The 16,739-nt window shown below is 47.4% G+C and overlaps 1 protein-coding gene across 4 annotated transcripts in view; it reads left to right on the top strand.

Annotated features, from left to right (window-relative positions):
- Nucleotides 1-16,739, top strand: part of LOC144767075 (neuropeptide Y receptor type 6-like) — a 399,172-nt gene that overhangs the window by 144,854 nt on the left and 237,579 nt on the right. The window contains exon 2 of one of the 4 annotated variants that reach the window (XM_078650699.1): nt 3,722-3,828. The exons of the other annotated variants lie outside the window; for them this stretch is intronic. The gene's annotated coding sequence lies outside the window, so the exon portion shown is untranslated. The remainder of the gene's footprint in view (nt 1-3,721; nt 3,829-16,739) is intronic. 4 annotated transcript variants of the gene reach the window in all.

Here is a 16,739-nt window from a genome sequence, read left to right as displayed (position 1 = left end):
GGCGTCCGATGGGGGGCCTTACTATATGGGTCAGGCAGTCTTCAAAGATTGTAGTAAAATGTGTGGAGCTTCACCAAAGAGATATCCAGCTCATTAGACTCACTAGTGATTTACCCATCTCCATTGACATTTATAATATCTATGCTAGAGGTGGAAATAAAGGCAAATCTGAGGTTCTCTTGAGCCTGTTTAATCTCCTTGAGATACATTCAGCAAGGAAAAATATATTAATCGCAGGCGATCTAAATCGCACATTTGAACCTCTCATCACTGGTGAGGCCTCACCGGGGGAAGAGGAAGATAAGCTTTGGGATATTCCCACATTAGATACTTCTCCGGTAACTCGTTGGACGGCAGATATATTAGGCTTAAATGCAATGTGCCTGGAGTATGGGCTGAGAGCCTTGAATGGCCGAACCAAGTCAGATCGAGTTCCAGCCATGACTTTTAATAATGGGCGAAACAAAAGCCGCATTGATTATGTCATCTGTAGCATATCTTTATGGTCATCTGTTAGCGACATGGTGGTAACAGTAAGGCCAGAAAGCGACCATGACCCTTTATGCGTCTCTCACAATTGGTGGCTGTCTAAAGTCATTGTATCGACCCCCTGTGACTAACTTTTGCCTCCGTCAATTGTACCAACTAATGATATGCGCAGGTTAAGGTGGTCAGGTGTCAGGACAGACCAACAGGTCCTTGAAAAAATAGGAGCAGCGACAGACAAGGCTATTGCGGCCCTGGAGTGCGTTGCTGGGACCCCTCTGGGCCATGACGACATAACTAAAGCACACGTGACTCTCTTTAACGAAATCAAAAGTTATTTTCTAAAACCTGTACATAAAAAGAGGGTATGTGCATATAGAGCTGCAAAGTGGTATAATCACGATTGTAAGGTGGCAAGATCAAATCTAGGAGTCGCTATCAAGAGCAACAATTTGGGTGAGATTCGATCTGCCAGGAAGTATTATAAAAATTGCATTGCCAAGGCGAAAAGAGAATGGGACGAAGCCCACTGGCAGAAGTTGAAATGTGCAAGTGATCGCAAACATTCTAGACTATTTTGGCACATTGTCAAATGGGGTCATGAAAGGTCTGCAGAAGCTAGTAATAACAACGTCCCTCATGATGCATGGGTCAAATTTTTCAGCGAACAATATTTTACCAGGGATCAGCTTGTAAATAGTATTTGCCCTACTTATTTGTTTGCAGAAGACAACATCTTTGCTCTGAGTGAAGTACTGTCTGCCCTAAAATCCGTACACAGTGGCCGAGCTCCAGGCATTGATGGGGTCCCTGCGGATGTTTTTTTAAATGACACCGACAGGTGGAGCAAATACATTTACTTACTACTAAATCATATTGCCAAGGGTGCTGAAATCCCGGTATCATGGCGGGGTGCGGTAATTATCCCTGTATACAAAAAGGGAGACCGTGCCCAACCTTGTAATTACCGCCCAATCAGCTTAATTGACACTGTTCAAAAGGTTGTGGGGCGAGTGATTATTAACAATTTGCTTGACTGGGCGGAGGACCACAACATTCTATCTCTTTTTCAGGCTGGGTTCCGCAGAGCAACTAGCACTGTGGACCAGGTCTTCCGTTTTCAATTAATCCAGTGGAGGACTGTGGTACTGGGTGGAGGTAGTCTTTATGCAGCATTTGTTGACCTGCGGGCTGCATTCGACCTGGTACCAAGGGCAAAACTGTGGGACGTGCTGACGGCTCTGGGGGTCCCAGGGACCCTGTTGACCTTGATCATGAGATTGCACGAAGGCACTTATGCTAAAATCCAATGGGGTGGCTATGGAAATAACACTGTCGAATTTCCTGTTGAGCGTGGGGTTCGACAAGGATGCTCAATGGCACCAACATTGTTTACCCTTTTTATTAATGGCATTGTTCCCCACATGCAATCTCAGGCTGTGGATGCTCCCTCTCTCGCAGGTGTAAAAGTTCCTATTTTAATGTTTGCCGATGACACCTTAATTTTATCTAAATCCCCAAGTGGTCTGCAAAAAGCACTGGCAATTTTTGATAAGTTTTGTAGTGATCACGGCCTGGAGGTGAATGCTTCTAAAACAAAACTCATGGCTTTTAATCCTCATAGAAATTTTAAATCCAAAATAACCATGAGCGGGCGCTACCTTGAAGTAGTAAATTCTTTTACTTACCTGGGGATTCATATCTCTAATGACAATAGATGGAACCAACATATAAATATTGCAGTATTAAGACATAAGCAATTGGCTGGCACCATCGTTAAGGAACATAGGAAATCGCTGACCAAACCGATCAAACCACCCTTGATCATATATGAGGCTAAGGCAATAGGGTCAGCACTGTATGGGGCTGAGCTGTGGGGGCAAGAAAACCTGCAGGAGCTACAAACATCGGAGAATAATTTCCTAAGGAAACTTACAGGCACCCCACAGAGCAGTCCGCTTTTGCCTCTGAGATATGAGCTTGGCAGGAAAGAAATCTCGGAAATGGGCAAACTACGACCGATATTATATTGGCGCAGGATTTGGACTACCCCTGAGCTCTCCCATTATGCAGAAGGGTTTGCTGATGTTATTAAAGCGGACCGATTTAACAAAATTAGATGGTTCAAATCACTAAAATTAGTATTGTGTGAATTAGGACTAAATGCATTATGGTCCGATCCAGCTGGGTTATCTTTCCCCTCTAAGCTAACCCTAAAAAATTTATTTTGGGAACGGGTTGAAAATAGGAGTTTGCTCAGCATTAACAACGGGTCCATGACTACCACTTTCCTTGAGGTTAAACTGTTTCCTATGTATGAATTGTATTGGGATTATATATCGAAACCCATGGATAGGAAACTGTTTTTCCAATTAAGGGCTGGTTCTCTCCCTCTCCGCAACTTAACAACAAAGTGGAGAGATGGAGGACCAGCTACTTGCCCAGTATGTGGGGAAGGAAAGGAAACGCTTGGTCATTTTTTGTTCTCCTGCCATGTATATTCTGCTCCAAGACGTGTTTGGTTGGCACCTATGTGCAGAAACCTGGGTACTAAAAGTAGTATGGTAGCTTTGCGTATTGTTAAATCTACCTCCTTGACTTGGATTATAATTGCGATTGCAAAGTACTTGGGGTGGGCGTGGGTAATTAGGCAGAGATTGCTAGTAGGGTAACTACTCTCTGCCTAGTTGATCAGAGATTGCTAGATTATCTATTCTCTGTATCGTCCCACGTAATGTGTCTTTTCGGATGAAAATTTTTAATGATTTTTAGTATTGATATTGGATCTGTTTTTAACTTGATTCTTACTATATGAACTTTACAGCTGTGATTGTGTGAATCCTGTTGATATATAATCGTTTCTTTTTTATTGTGTAACGTGCTTATGTCATATATGACCTCTGTAAATTTAATTGTTTTTTAACTTATGTGTTTGTATGTCTGCTTTTATGAGTAATACTCGAATAAAGCACTTTTGAATTGAAAAAAAAAAAATTTATATTATGTTACTATATATATATGTTTTTACAAATATGATTGTAATTTTTTATTTTTTTACTTTCATTAATTATTTAATTTTTATAAGTTAATTTTAGTATTTTTAAGTATATTTTAGTAATTAATTTTTACTATTAATTTAATTTAACACTGTTTTTAATAAAGTCGATATTTTTATAAACTATATTTTTGTAAACGATATTTTGTACTCGATATTTTTGTACTTACCTGTTTGTAGATACAAACTCGATATTCTGTCTGTCGATATTTTGGCATCGATATTTTTGATAGTCGATATTCTGTCCGTCGATATTATATCAGTGATCCGTGCTGCAGGCCACCAAGGTAAGTAAACATTTAATTTCTCTTTATAAGTTCTTCATATAAATAATGTAACGTAACAGGTGCTCACGGTAAGCTCTGCCATATTTATGGCTTGAGTTCCCACAATGTGCTATATAAAAAAAAACGCTTGTAAAGCACCCTCCCATTTTCGTTTGTCACCAACTGCTACTGTTTTTTCCCCATTTAATACAGAGAGTGTCAAGCATGCCAATCTCCCTAACTTCCACATATGTCTGTTTTCTTTTAAGCAAGGGACTGATCAAGTCATGATGTGGGCAGGTAGGGTTTAAAGACCCAACGTATTGCAGGACTAATTATCACACAAGTGTCCTGGTACCACCCTAGGAAACCGGTCCAAGCCTTTGCTAGTGACCTGGTGGTCCTACGCCTCTGTTGACTTACTCTTGTGATTCTGTAAGACTCCCTGTGCTTCATGCTGTAGCGGGTCATTCTTGGAGCTACTGGTCTTTTATTGAGCTGGGGTTGGAAAGGACATACTCAGGGTAAATAACCACCAGAGGCTCTGTAAATTCATAGTATAAATACTGTCACTGTTAGAAATGGGATTTCTGGTTGGCTAGAGCATGCGCCTAAGCCTGGCAGAAACCACCACTCTAGTCAGGGCAAGCGGCTTACACACTGAAGATAACCCCTACTCACCCCCTTGGTAGCTTGGCAGAGCAGTCAGGCTTATCCCAGAGGCAATGTGTAAAATATTTGTGCAACACACTCACACAGCAGTGACACACTAGGCACAGCACAAGAGAAACGCCACACAAATAGTTAGGTAAAAAAGCCTTTGTATTATCCACAAAACACATTATATCATAATCACATATATACACTGTGCACCTGGCACTTGGTATGACCTTTCAGGGATTACATACACTACAGAGCCAATCAGGCCCTTGCCACACCCTTCATAATTCACAGTTAGTGAAGACAACCAGTAACTACTGGTAAGGGTGCACTTAGCACCAAGCATGAGGCATGAACATCCTAGTATTACCTAGTATCGCAATTTTGGTGCACACATCACCTAATTGCATTATGTCCCACCAAAACATAGGGGCTAAGATAAGGCAGTTTTATCCTCAGAGGGCCTTTCCTAAGCTTCCCCGCAATGCTCCTTTTCAAAGTAAGGGCTCCCCAAACTGTGTGTCCCTTCTGTGGACGCAAGGCTTCCAATTAGCCCCCTAGCTGCAGATACAGCAAAAAAAATGCCCCCAACAGGTCCGCAATACAAGGGGGAGCAGGGGTGCAACTCACCCTGTCCCCGTTACTGGAAAATGCCCCCTACGTTGCAGTGATGTGGGAGGATCCTTTCCTCTGCTGGAATAACCTCAGGGCTCTCTCCGCACCCAAGTGAGGTTTGCTAATGGCCCCTCGGGCCAGGTACCTGACAGCGCGGCCCGGGGCGGAAGGCACTCCATTTCTCCAAGGCACTCATCCCCTTTCACGGCAATATCCTTGGCATGCGTTACCTCAATGACCCTTCTTAGTCTCGCCCCGGAGACTCTTCTGCGCATTGGGCACTCAGGGCCCAGAGCTCTCCATGACTCCCGTCATCACCCCAGAGGCAGTAGGCAGACACACCACCCGGAGCAAAGTCTCCGGCAGTTTTAATTATGGGAGGGGGCCCTACCTATAACCAGGCTTCGCTCCTTCCTGGCTTCCGTCTAGGCGGTCAAATCCCGCCCTCAGCGTTCCGAGAACTCAATGGCTCCAGTCTTCACCCTCAAGGCCAGACAACCTTAGGAATCAGAGGGGGGCTCTCCCCATCCTTACAGGAGTCCCGCCCATTGCCAGGCAAACTCCCCCTGTCTTCCGGCCACAGAACACAGAGCGAAGTCTCCGCAACATCTCAGCCCTGACAACGCAGCCCAATGCATGCTGCACGGCCACATGCTGCTCTCGGCACCAGTTACAAAATAAAAAGTAGAGAGATCTCCCTACGCTGGCTTCCGGTCCGCAGGGGAGGCTCTTGATGCTCTGTGTCTCCCACAACGAGACACAACCAGGGGCAGACAGCACCCCTCTCACGAAGTTGGCAAGGGTAGTGCTGGGCCCAGGAAGGCCAGCTCACAGGGCCCTCCAACAGAGAGGAAGACCTTTGTGGCGGTTCCTCCTGGTGCCCAGCAGTCCTCCAGCAACACCAGTTCAGTGAGCACAGGGCACTTTTTGTGAGGTCATAGCCCCAATATTTATATTACCTCAAGTCTATGTTCTGGCCTGGCACATGATCCTGGACCTAGTCCAAACCAGTTCTGAGGGCACTTGACAAGTGCACAACAGTCCCCATTGTTAGTGTAGGCTCTGGTCCCAGACACACCACAGGGGGGTGGAGCCGGCATTGTTAAAGGCAGGCACAGACGTATTCAGGTTCAGGTGCTACTCCTCCCACTACTCCAAATGCAGATCAGGTCTATTCAGCCTAGCGCTGATTCACCCAGGCCCTCTGGGGCTACTGCAACTCCCCAACCCCTGTCATCCAGAGCCAGACATGCAATACACAACAGGCAGGCACAAGGACACATAGCATACAGAAATGCCCACTTCTAAAAGTAGCATTTCTAAAATAGTTATAATAAATCTGCAAACACCATTACGCAGCATTTATTGCGACTATTCCAAACATACCAAACGGGATCAAGCCACTCCTCTCCTAGCAGGAATTACCACTGAAACACATATCAGGGAATCCCGGATGCATTCCTATAAGAGGGCAGCCTCACAGCAGTGAGAAACCAAATAGGCTGTCACTACCAGGACATGCCACACAGTTAAGGTACATGTCCTACCTTTTACCTACCCCGTACCCTGCCCATAGGGCTAGCTAGGGCCTATTTTAGGGGTGACTGATATTTAACTCTGGGCGTAGTGGGCGTAGAGGGGCTTCGCGAAGCTAGGCGAGGCGGGCGAGACACTACGTCCACCTACACACTTCGCGTAGCCCCACTACGCGCCACCCGCCTCCCTCCCGCCCTCCCTAAATACTTAAATAACATTTTAGAAAATGATTAAAAACCACTTACCTTGTCCGCCGCGTCCCCGGGGCTCCCTCTCGTCATCGCGCGTTTCGCGCCGCCATCTTGGATAGTAATGCGCATGCGCGGCCGCCCGCGCATGCGCATTTCTCTTTCCATACCGATACCATGGGCGGCCGTTGGGAGCCCCACAACTGCGCAACATCCCTTTTAGCGATCATATTCCCAAGGGTCGCCCACTGCGTCTGGGCCACACTATAATCATTCGGCTCCCTCGCATTTGACAGGCAGCGTCTGGCCTCGGGCAACAACACCACTCCCGTGACCCTACCCATCTCGGCATGCACACTATTCCAGAACGTCACCACCTCCGGACACTCCCGAAGTATATGGAAGAAAGTTCCAAGCATCTCACAACCACGCTTACATAACCCGTCTGAGGAATAACCCATACGAATCAAGTGCGGACCAGTGATATATACACAATGTAAGATTTTGAGCTGAACGAGACGGAGACGGGCAGGAATCGCAACTTCTTTAGGCAAGGATAATGCAGCTTGCCAATCCTTGTCGTCCAGCTCCAAACCATCACCGGTCCAAACCTCCCTAAGACGCACCAGCAGATCCACCCGGGTATTGATCAACTTCTTATATATCAGGGAAATGGTACTGTCGGGGACGTGGCCGTCAAGGACCCTATCTTCAAGGGGGGAGGACTCGGGATGATGGTACCCGCAGGGAGAACCGAACTTAAAGCATGGTGAATCTGTGCATACCGGAAGAATTCCCTGTCACTCAATTCATATTGTGTCTTTAATGCTGCAAAGGTCTTGATTTTGCCCTTGACCCAAAGATCGCCCACGCTGCTAATACCAATCATATCCCATTTTTCAAACCCTTTCGTTTTCCACAGACATCCCAACCTTTCAGAAGCATACAACGGGGTCGCACGAGTCAATCGATCTCTCCATCCCACAGACGCATTCGCAGCATGCCACACTCGTACAGCAATCTTGGTAGGTCCAGATAAATCCTTGCCCGCCGCCTTGGAATAGAGCGCCCTTCTGTAGTCCCCTCCTGGTAGCAAATACTTATCCATCTCGAACACCGGGTTAGGAGCTGGAGCGTATGTCGCATGATTGATCGCACTCAGCTGCGAGGCCCAATAGTAACACCTAATATCCGGCAGCGCTATACCCCCATCATACCAGGGGAGAGTGAGTTTAGCGAGGGCAATACGCGAACGTCCATCCCAGATTAACCGTCTCTGCAGGCTCTCAACCTCTCGAAAGTGGCTCGCCGGAATAATATTAAACGTATTCTGAAGCGCGTACAAAAACTGCGGCAGGGACATCATTTTAAAAAGGGCTGCGCGCCCGAGCGGTGATAGAGGCAACCCGCGCCAGCGCACAACATCAAGTGTCAATCTCTGAAGGGGAGGGAGCAGATTACGTTCATATCGAGCCACGGGGTCCAAAGATATAAAAATCCCCAAGTACTTAAAGCCCGTCGGAGAGACCCGAATGGGGCACCTGTGAGGCAAGGGAGGGGGACCGCCCGAGAGCACGTACACACAGGACTTAGCCCAGTTGATCACGAGGCCCGAATTCTTCCCAAACTAAGTAAGCACGTCAAACAAAACATTCAGAGATTTTTGAGGGGACGTAAGGTACAACAAGATATCATCCGCATAGAGCAAGACGCGATCCTCAAAGTCCGGGGACAACTGGATCCCCTTAAGCGAGGGCTCCCAGCGCAACCAGGCGGCCAGCGGCTCAAGGGAAAGCGCGAAAAGCAGTGGTGACAACGGGCAGCCCTGCCGCGTTCCCCTCCCGAGGACAAAAGACGCAGAGACTCGACCATTCACAGCCACCTGCGCCAGTGGCTCCGCATACAAAAGTTTCACCCAGCCAATGAACCCGGGGCCGAATCCGAATTTCACAAGAGCGGCCCAGAGATAAGGCCACGCTAGCGTATCGAAGGCCATCGTAGCATCCAAGGAAGCCAAGATGGCCGGCTCACGAAAAGACGACGCCCTCGCTAGAACACCGTGCAAGCGCCGCAGGTTGAGCGCCGTGTTACGGTGCGGGATAAAACCGGACTGATCCAGGTGGATCAGGTCGCTGATAACTTGGCAAGAATTTTCGGTTCAGCGTTCAGAAGCGAAATTGGTCTATAAGATGAACAGCGATCCCGTGGCTTCCCCTCCTTATGAATCACCACGATATTAGCAAGACGCTGGTCACGTGGAAGGGAGCCAGTGTTTCGGGACTCTAGAAACATATCACGAAGATATGGAGCCGTTTTGTCCGGACACAATTTATACAGTTCAATGGGCAGACCATTGGGACCCATGGCCTTGCCAGAGCGCACTGAACGAATGGCAGCAGCCACCTCCTCATCAGCCGAAAGCACCGCGTCCATCAGGTCTCTATCAGCCTCAGACAGGCAGGGCAAAGTAATATCCCGGAGCAACAAATGAGAGTCTTCCTCCGGTCTGTCAGAGACCGGAGCATACACAGTTCGGAAGTGCTCCACAAAGCATTCAACAATTGCAGCCGGGTCAGTCACGCACACTCCGTCAAGGTTCTCAATCACAGGAACTACACGACTCGCCCTTTCTTTCTTGTCCAGCCACGCAATCAATTTACCCGCCTTATCCCCAACATCATACAGTCTGCCCTGTTGTTCCCTGCTCATGACCTTCGCAGCATTAGTAACCAGGGTCCTATAATCTAATTGTTTGAGGCTGAGGGAATGAAGCTTGGCTCGGGACACTCCGAGCTCTAAGTCACTCTCCAGCTCGGCTATCTCCGCCTCCAAATGGACCACCTCTTCATGCTTACTTTTCTTGGCGTTAGCGATTAGAGATAAAGCCTGCCCATGTATCACAGTCTTAAAGGCTTCCCACAACGATACAGCAGACGACACAGACCCCACATTTTCAACAAAATAATGATCGAGGGATTTCATCAACTCAGCACGGGTCTTGGGATTGCGAAAAAACCAGGGGTTTATTGGGGCGACTCGTCCCTCATTACTCATAGTAGTATCCATGGTAAGCCACACTGGGGAGTGATCGGATATGCCCCGGGCAAGGTGCCTCACCTCCCTGATGGAAGAGGACAGCGCCGCCGGCACCAGAACATAGTCGAGTCTGGACAGACTGCCATGGGCTCCAGAGCGGAAGGTATATTGCACCTGATCCGGGTGCAGCAACCTCCAACAGTCTACCTGACCCAGTGTCTCTAAGAACCCATTCAACCAGGATTACGACTTGGTAAGATCCCTGGGGGGGTAGCGATCTACGTTACCGGAGACAACCGAGTTGAAGTCTCCGCCCAACACCAAGATGCCCTCAGGGAGCCCCAGTACTACACGCCCAAGATCCGCAAAAGACGAGGTCTGTAGACCCGGCGGGATATATACAGTAACAAATGAGACCATCTTCCCCTCCCATCTACCAGTCAGAGCAGTGTAGCGCCCCCTGTCATCAAGAATGACATCATCGATTGCCAAAGGGAGGGAGGGTCTGACGAGGATACCCACACCCCTATAGCCAGAGGTAAAGCCAGAGTGTGCCACAAGACGATACCCTCGCCGATTCATGGCATGGCACGTGTTCCCAACCAGATGCGTTTCCTGCAATAACACAATATCGGGGGAGAGGCGCCGCAATAGCTGTAACACCACACCCCGTTTTATCCTATCCCCAACCCATTGACATTCCAACACATTAGTTTCAACCCACTACCCCCATGCCGGAAAGAAGTGCTGAATCCACCCCATAAGGAACACAATGACCTGATCAAGAAGACATACAATACGTTGCCTTGTAAAAAACTCAAAAACACCCAAGAACCCCCCTCCACCCCGTTACAACGCCCCCCACCCTGCACCCCTGCGTTACACTAAAAAGCCACCCCAACTTGCAGTGTGCCTGTCGCCCTATCATTAAACTAGTCTACAAAAAGAAACCCCTGCCACCCTCGGGTATATAGCAATAGAACACAGTAATAGAAGAAGTATCGAACCCAGCCGAATAACATGTGAAATGTTCAGAAATCAGGAATCATAATGTCACTCTTGTTCCGATACGCCCCCCTCGGCTCCACCCGGATGCCCTGTTGAGTCAGTCTGTTTGGGAAGGGTATCCAGCCAGTCACTAACTCCGTCAGGACGATCAAAGAAAAAAGTCCGGTCTTCGTATTCGACACGCAGCCTGGTTGGAAATAGCATTGGATATTTCAGGCCCAAGTCTCTCAACCTTCGCTTCACTCCCTGAAACCCCATCCTTTGCCTCTGAACAAGCTGAGTGAAGTCCGGGTAGAAACTCACCGTCGTGTTCTCAAATTTTATGGGACCATTTACTCTCGCGGCCTGCAGGATAGTGTCTCTGTCCCTGAAATTGAAGATCCTGGCGATGATAGGTATCGGTTAGGTGCCCGACTTCGGTGTTCCGCCCGGCACTCGATGGGCATGCTCCACGGCAAAGAATTTACTCAGGCCTGTAGGGGCAAGGTGATTCAAGACGAGGTCTTCCACAAGGAGATCGGTTGCCAAAGCACCAGAAGTCTCAGAGGACCCCAATAAGGCGTATGTTGTTGCGTCGGGCCCTGTTTTCAAAATCCTCCAGTCGATGGGCCATGAGATCGTTGGAGGAGCGCAAGTTTCCAACTTCCGTCTGCAGATCAGACACATCAGTCGTGAGGCTAGAAGTCTTCAGGTCTAGAGACTTGACCCTTTCATTGGTCTTTGACAAATCAGCTCTGATCAAAGTAACATCAACTGCTACAGTGTCAATTTTGAGAGCGAGAGCCTCATATTGCTGACCAATGGAAGCCTTCATATTGGCAATGGCGCCCATGACATCCTGCAGAGTCAATTCGGTCAACGCAGTCGGGTCGTCAGTGGGGCCCTCCAAAGCTCGACTGGTGCCACCGGGGGACCCCTTGGGTTGGGTATAGCGATCCAAGACATTGGTTTGAATCGGTCCCCCACGTAGAGGCGTTTTAGTCTTCCGCTTCTCGTTGTCAGGTCTGGTAGTCATTTTGAATGGTGACCCCCGAAGGGGCCCGTGAGACCTGGTGAAAATGGTCGCTCACCACCAGACCACTGAAAATCACGAAAGTGGGCAGAAAGGGCAAAAGCAGCAGCTCAGCCCAACACCCAAACCCTCACGACAGTTGGCGTATAATAAAGAAGCAGATTTAGGCTGGACCTCGATGGTGGCGCAAGGCAATCACGCAATCAGAGGAGGACAGAGGCCCAGAAACAAAACCGAAAGTCAACTCAGGGCAACAGGGGTAGCCCCTCAGGCCCTTGTTGTTCAACTACTCCCCGGCATCTTGGCGTGCCAGCTCCCAGTGTCGCCGTAGGGCGGGCCTCAAAAACTCCGATCGGCGTATCTGCGGTTCCCAAAGTCCAAATAAAATTCTGAAAACAGCTAAGGTGTCAGCTGAGGTTCATCTTCAAGAATCCGTGGTCAAAGTCAGGATATCTTTCAGGATATATGCAGAGGGCAGCGAGGGACTCGGGAGCCCTGTGCTCAGGCGGCCATCTCGGATGCGCGCGTAGCTCCTCCTCCGTGTAGACCAATCTTACCAAGTTTACCATAGACAGCACATGCACTTTAACACTGAACAGCAGTGATAAAGTGCCATAGAGTCCTAAAATCACCAACAACAGGTCAGAAAAATAACCGGGGGAAGGCAAATATTTCTGGGATGACCCTGCATAAAGGGCCAAGTCCAACAGTCACTCTCACCGACTCTCCTTAGTTGTTTACCCCAGTCATGCAGGCACCAAACAGTGCACAACTTCAGCGCTGGCTGCAAAAATTGACCTTTTTTTGTGGATTTGTCCAAAGAATAAAACAATGCATGGCAGACTATGAGCCATTAGGTCATTAATTGTAAGACAGGTTGCGCATCGTGTCGACTTGAATGCCAGTACAGCATTTTTCAAAAAGTTGAGCGCAATGATGATGTCAGGCAGAGTGGCTGCTGCTGACAAAGACCAATGCTTGATTGTGGAAATCAATTATTTACGAGAAACTCAGTAGTGCCAAAGAAATAGATGCGTTGCAGTAAAACAAAGTTTTGCAGTAATTACTAGCACAAAACACGAGATACAATTGTAAGCGGGGCACACACTAATAAAACAACAACAAAAAATTGCAGAAATTAAGGCAAGGCAGTTTTCTAATGACAGAGGCAGGCCCTTGGACTATCCATGTCGAGGAAACAAGGAAGATTTTTAAGGTGAACGCAAGGACGCGTGTGCAAGTTGCATAGGATGTTCCTTGGGTGGGAGATGGAAGCTTTAACAAGAGATCTGTTTGTGAGACGTAAATCCTTTGCTCAGTTTCTACGGTTTTTCAAACATCCCCTGCAGTATATATCATCCAGTTACCTCTCACAGGTCTATGCTGCTCTGCTGTCACTCAGGTCTCTTTGCTTCCAGGGCTGTGCAAGAACCAATCTAAGCTCACAATGCCATCTCGGGCATGGGTTGTCTATACAGCAGCGGCTTTCCAGCACAGGGCTGGAGCTCTTACACATTACCTGCACCATCCACCCATATGTCCTTTTTAAAGGGGGTTTGGATGGCGTCCGGCGAACAGGGCCGGCTTTAGCGCAGGTGGCACCCAGGGCGGCAATCTTTTTTGGTACCCCCACACCCCATGGCAACTTCCTCGGATTCTCTCACTACCACCACGCAAAAGGACCCCTCATCTCTCCAATCATAAGATATTGCTAAACACAGCGCCCTCCTGCGGTCAGCGCCCCCTTTACAGTTCACCACGCAGGACGTCCGAACCGGTCGCACTGCCCTATAGCTGGCCCTGCTGGGTAATGACTGTTGTTCCCCCGTCTGCTGTGCTGGGCACTGTAGAGGGAACTACTTTGCAGTCTCAAGCCAGGCCCAAGACTAGCAGCAATTGCATGCACACAAAATACATGGAATTGGGATGGGCCTGGGTCATGGCCTCGGGGGTGGACGGCTGTGGGCTGCTAGTGAACATTGGTTATCCAGCTATGGCAACAGGTATGCATGGAAATACTGGCACATGTTTTTGTGCCCCAAGAGCTTGTACTGCATGACCACAGCAAGACCTCTATACTATACTACACTATACTAGATATTTATAAAGCTCCTGGCTTCCCGGCGGGTTTCCCAGCACTGAAATCTCGTCCATCCTAGCTTACTCAATAGGGCCTCTTCAGAACAGATAGGTTTTAAGGTGCTTTCTAGATCTGATTTCATCCTTAGTCAGTCTGAGATAGAAAGGTAGGGCGTTTGAGACCTCAGAGCAATTTTTAACTATTGCAAGTGTGTGCTGATGAACACACCGACGTCTTTTTTGATGTATCAATGCCTAACATCCTTAATTATATACCACAAAGTTCTTTTTTTTGTTATATCGCAACCAACTTGATTCGAGGAAAATACATCATTCATATCTTGAGAAGATCATTCATTTATTTCATTCAAAGCATAATCCTTAATATTCCAGACAGCCAACACATGTTTCGCCTCTTCTGGTATGCAGGTGTCAGGATTTTTCAAGGCTGTGAGACATTGTTTAACACAAATTCTTCCCATTCTTTTAAGCATTTTCATAAAAATATTGCCTAATCATGGACGAATAGAACCAAACTCCTACCCAATGCATTACTTTCGACATCTTAACCAGCCTGGACTCAGACAGGTGAGATGCAGAACCTAAAGTGACAGCAAATATTAACAGCCCCATCTTAAATTGGAGCTGCGGCGCATAAGACAAACTGAGGACTACTGGTCCCCAGTAATACGTGTCGGGGTGACTGCTGGCAACCACCAGCACAAATTAAGCACTTGGGGGCACATGCATCAATGTAGGCTTTTGCGATTCCTTAATTGCGATTATTAAGGAATTGCAAAAGCCTATGAATTTAGGAATCGCTATAAAGTTAGCAATTTCCAAACATTCCTTAATTGCGACTCGCAAGATGAATGCCTTCCCATTCAATCCTATGGGCCTACAGGCCTATAGGAATGAATGGGAAATTGCGTGCGCAATTTGCGAGTACCAATAAGATACTCGCAAATTGCGCATGCAATTTCAAGGTGCAAGGGTGTCTAAAGGACACCCTGTTGCACCCCTGAAATTGATCTGTGCACACATGTTGCTCACACACTTGCCCCAAGGGCATGTGTTTGTATCCTACAACTTTGAAGTTTTTGCAAATTACCATCACGTTTAAATTGATGATAATTTGCTACCCCTATTAGCGAAATCGCTATTTGCGATTTCATCATGCATTAGATTTAAGTAATCACAATTTGCGAATCTTTAAATGCAATTGCAATTTACGAAATCGCAGAAATTGTGATTTCTTAAATTGCGAGAGCCTTACAGTTTGATGCATCGCAGAAGCCCTTTTTGCAGGCACAAAAGGCCGATTTTAGCGAATCGCACCATTTGCGCTCCCAAAAAAGGTTGCTGCATGTGCCGGTTCTCGGTTGACTGCTTCCTTCAGACAGACAGAGCAGGTCGACATCTAATCAGAGAGGCACCCATTGATACATGCGCAGCTCAGCACAGTGAGTGATAGTTCAGCTATTTTAAACCAGCTCTGCTGTCTTTAACAGGTGAGAGGAAGATCCGCTGCCTGAGACATGTGATAGTTAATTTTGCGGTCTGCAAATCAGACAGCAGAGCAGATTATTGATCTATTAAAGATGAGCGGTGAATCACCTATCTCTGGTAAGTGAGGGACAGCTGTGCTGTCTGCACTTGGAGAGGAATAGGTTAGCAGAACAAGGAATGACTCGGGGCTGGTGTGTTCACAGAACTCTACCCCAGAGCACGGCAAGGACATACTACCTGGTTACTTCCTATAACTAGCCACTATATTTACCTGCAGGTAGGGGTCATTCTTGCTCTCTCCTGCCAATTACTACATTTATCCACAGAGCCCAGCGTTGCAGAGAGGGTCGAAGGGCACGCGAGCCAGGAGCGTGCCACTTACGCCTTTCCCTAAAGAGTTTCAGTTTGTGGGTAAGAGGGACAGCACTTATATGCAATAAAAAGAACTTACAGCCTGATTCATCAAGCCGAATTGCGCTCGCAAAGGGCCAGATTCTGAGAATCTGGCCCTTTGCGAGCGCAATTTATGCATTTGGGATTCATCATCCCAAATGCAAAAATCGGTAATTGCTAATTCGCTAAATTGCGAGGAATTACATTTAAGGAATCTCAATTTGAGATTCCTTAAATGCAATTCATGAAGCATTTTAAAATTGCGAAAATGCAATTTTGGGCCGCTATTTACCGAGAGGTCAGACCTCTCGGTAAATAGCAAAAACTTAGAAAAATGCTTTTAAAAGCATTTTTCTAAGTTGCATGTTGCACACACACATGTCCCTTGGACATGTGTGTGCGCAACACCTGTTTCAATTTGCATTTCAGGGGTGCTACAGGGTGTCCTTTGGACACCCCTGGCACCCTTTCAATCGCTATCTTATTTGCGATTAGCTAATTGCTAATCGCAAATAAGGAATACTCCCCATTCATTCCTATGGGCCTTTTGGCCCATAGGAATGAATGGGGAGCTATTCCTTATTTGCGATTAGCAATTTGCTACTCGCAAATAAGGAATGTGTAGGAATCGCTATTTATTTAGCAATTCCTACATGAATACCGTTTTGCGAGTCCTTAATAGCGAATCGCTATGATTCGCTATTAGGGGCTCGCAAAACGGCCCGTTGATGAATATGGCTGTTAGTGTCTGGTGTATACGTACAAGCAGGCCACAAACAATGGTTTCAAATTGCACACTGACTTTTTGAGACCTGCCTGTCGCTTTGCAGTGCAGCTCAGGTACCAAAATGTAATGTACCAAAATGCTCTTTGAAAGAAGGTTGTGGTTGTAAAAC

Source organism: Lissotriton helveticus, chromosome 7, assembly GCF_964261635.1.
Source record: "Lissotriton helveticus chromosome 7, aLisHel1.1, whole genome shotgun sequence".
NCBI lineage: Eukaryota > Metazoa > Chordata > Amphibia > Caudata > Salamandridae > Lissotriton > Lissotriton helveticus.
The sequence above is the reverse complement of the archived record's forward strand: the minus strand, read 5'-3'. Positions and strand labels throughout refer to the sequence as shown.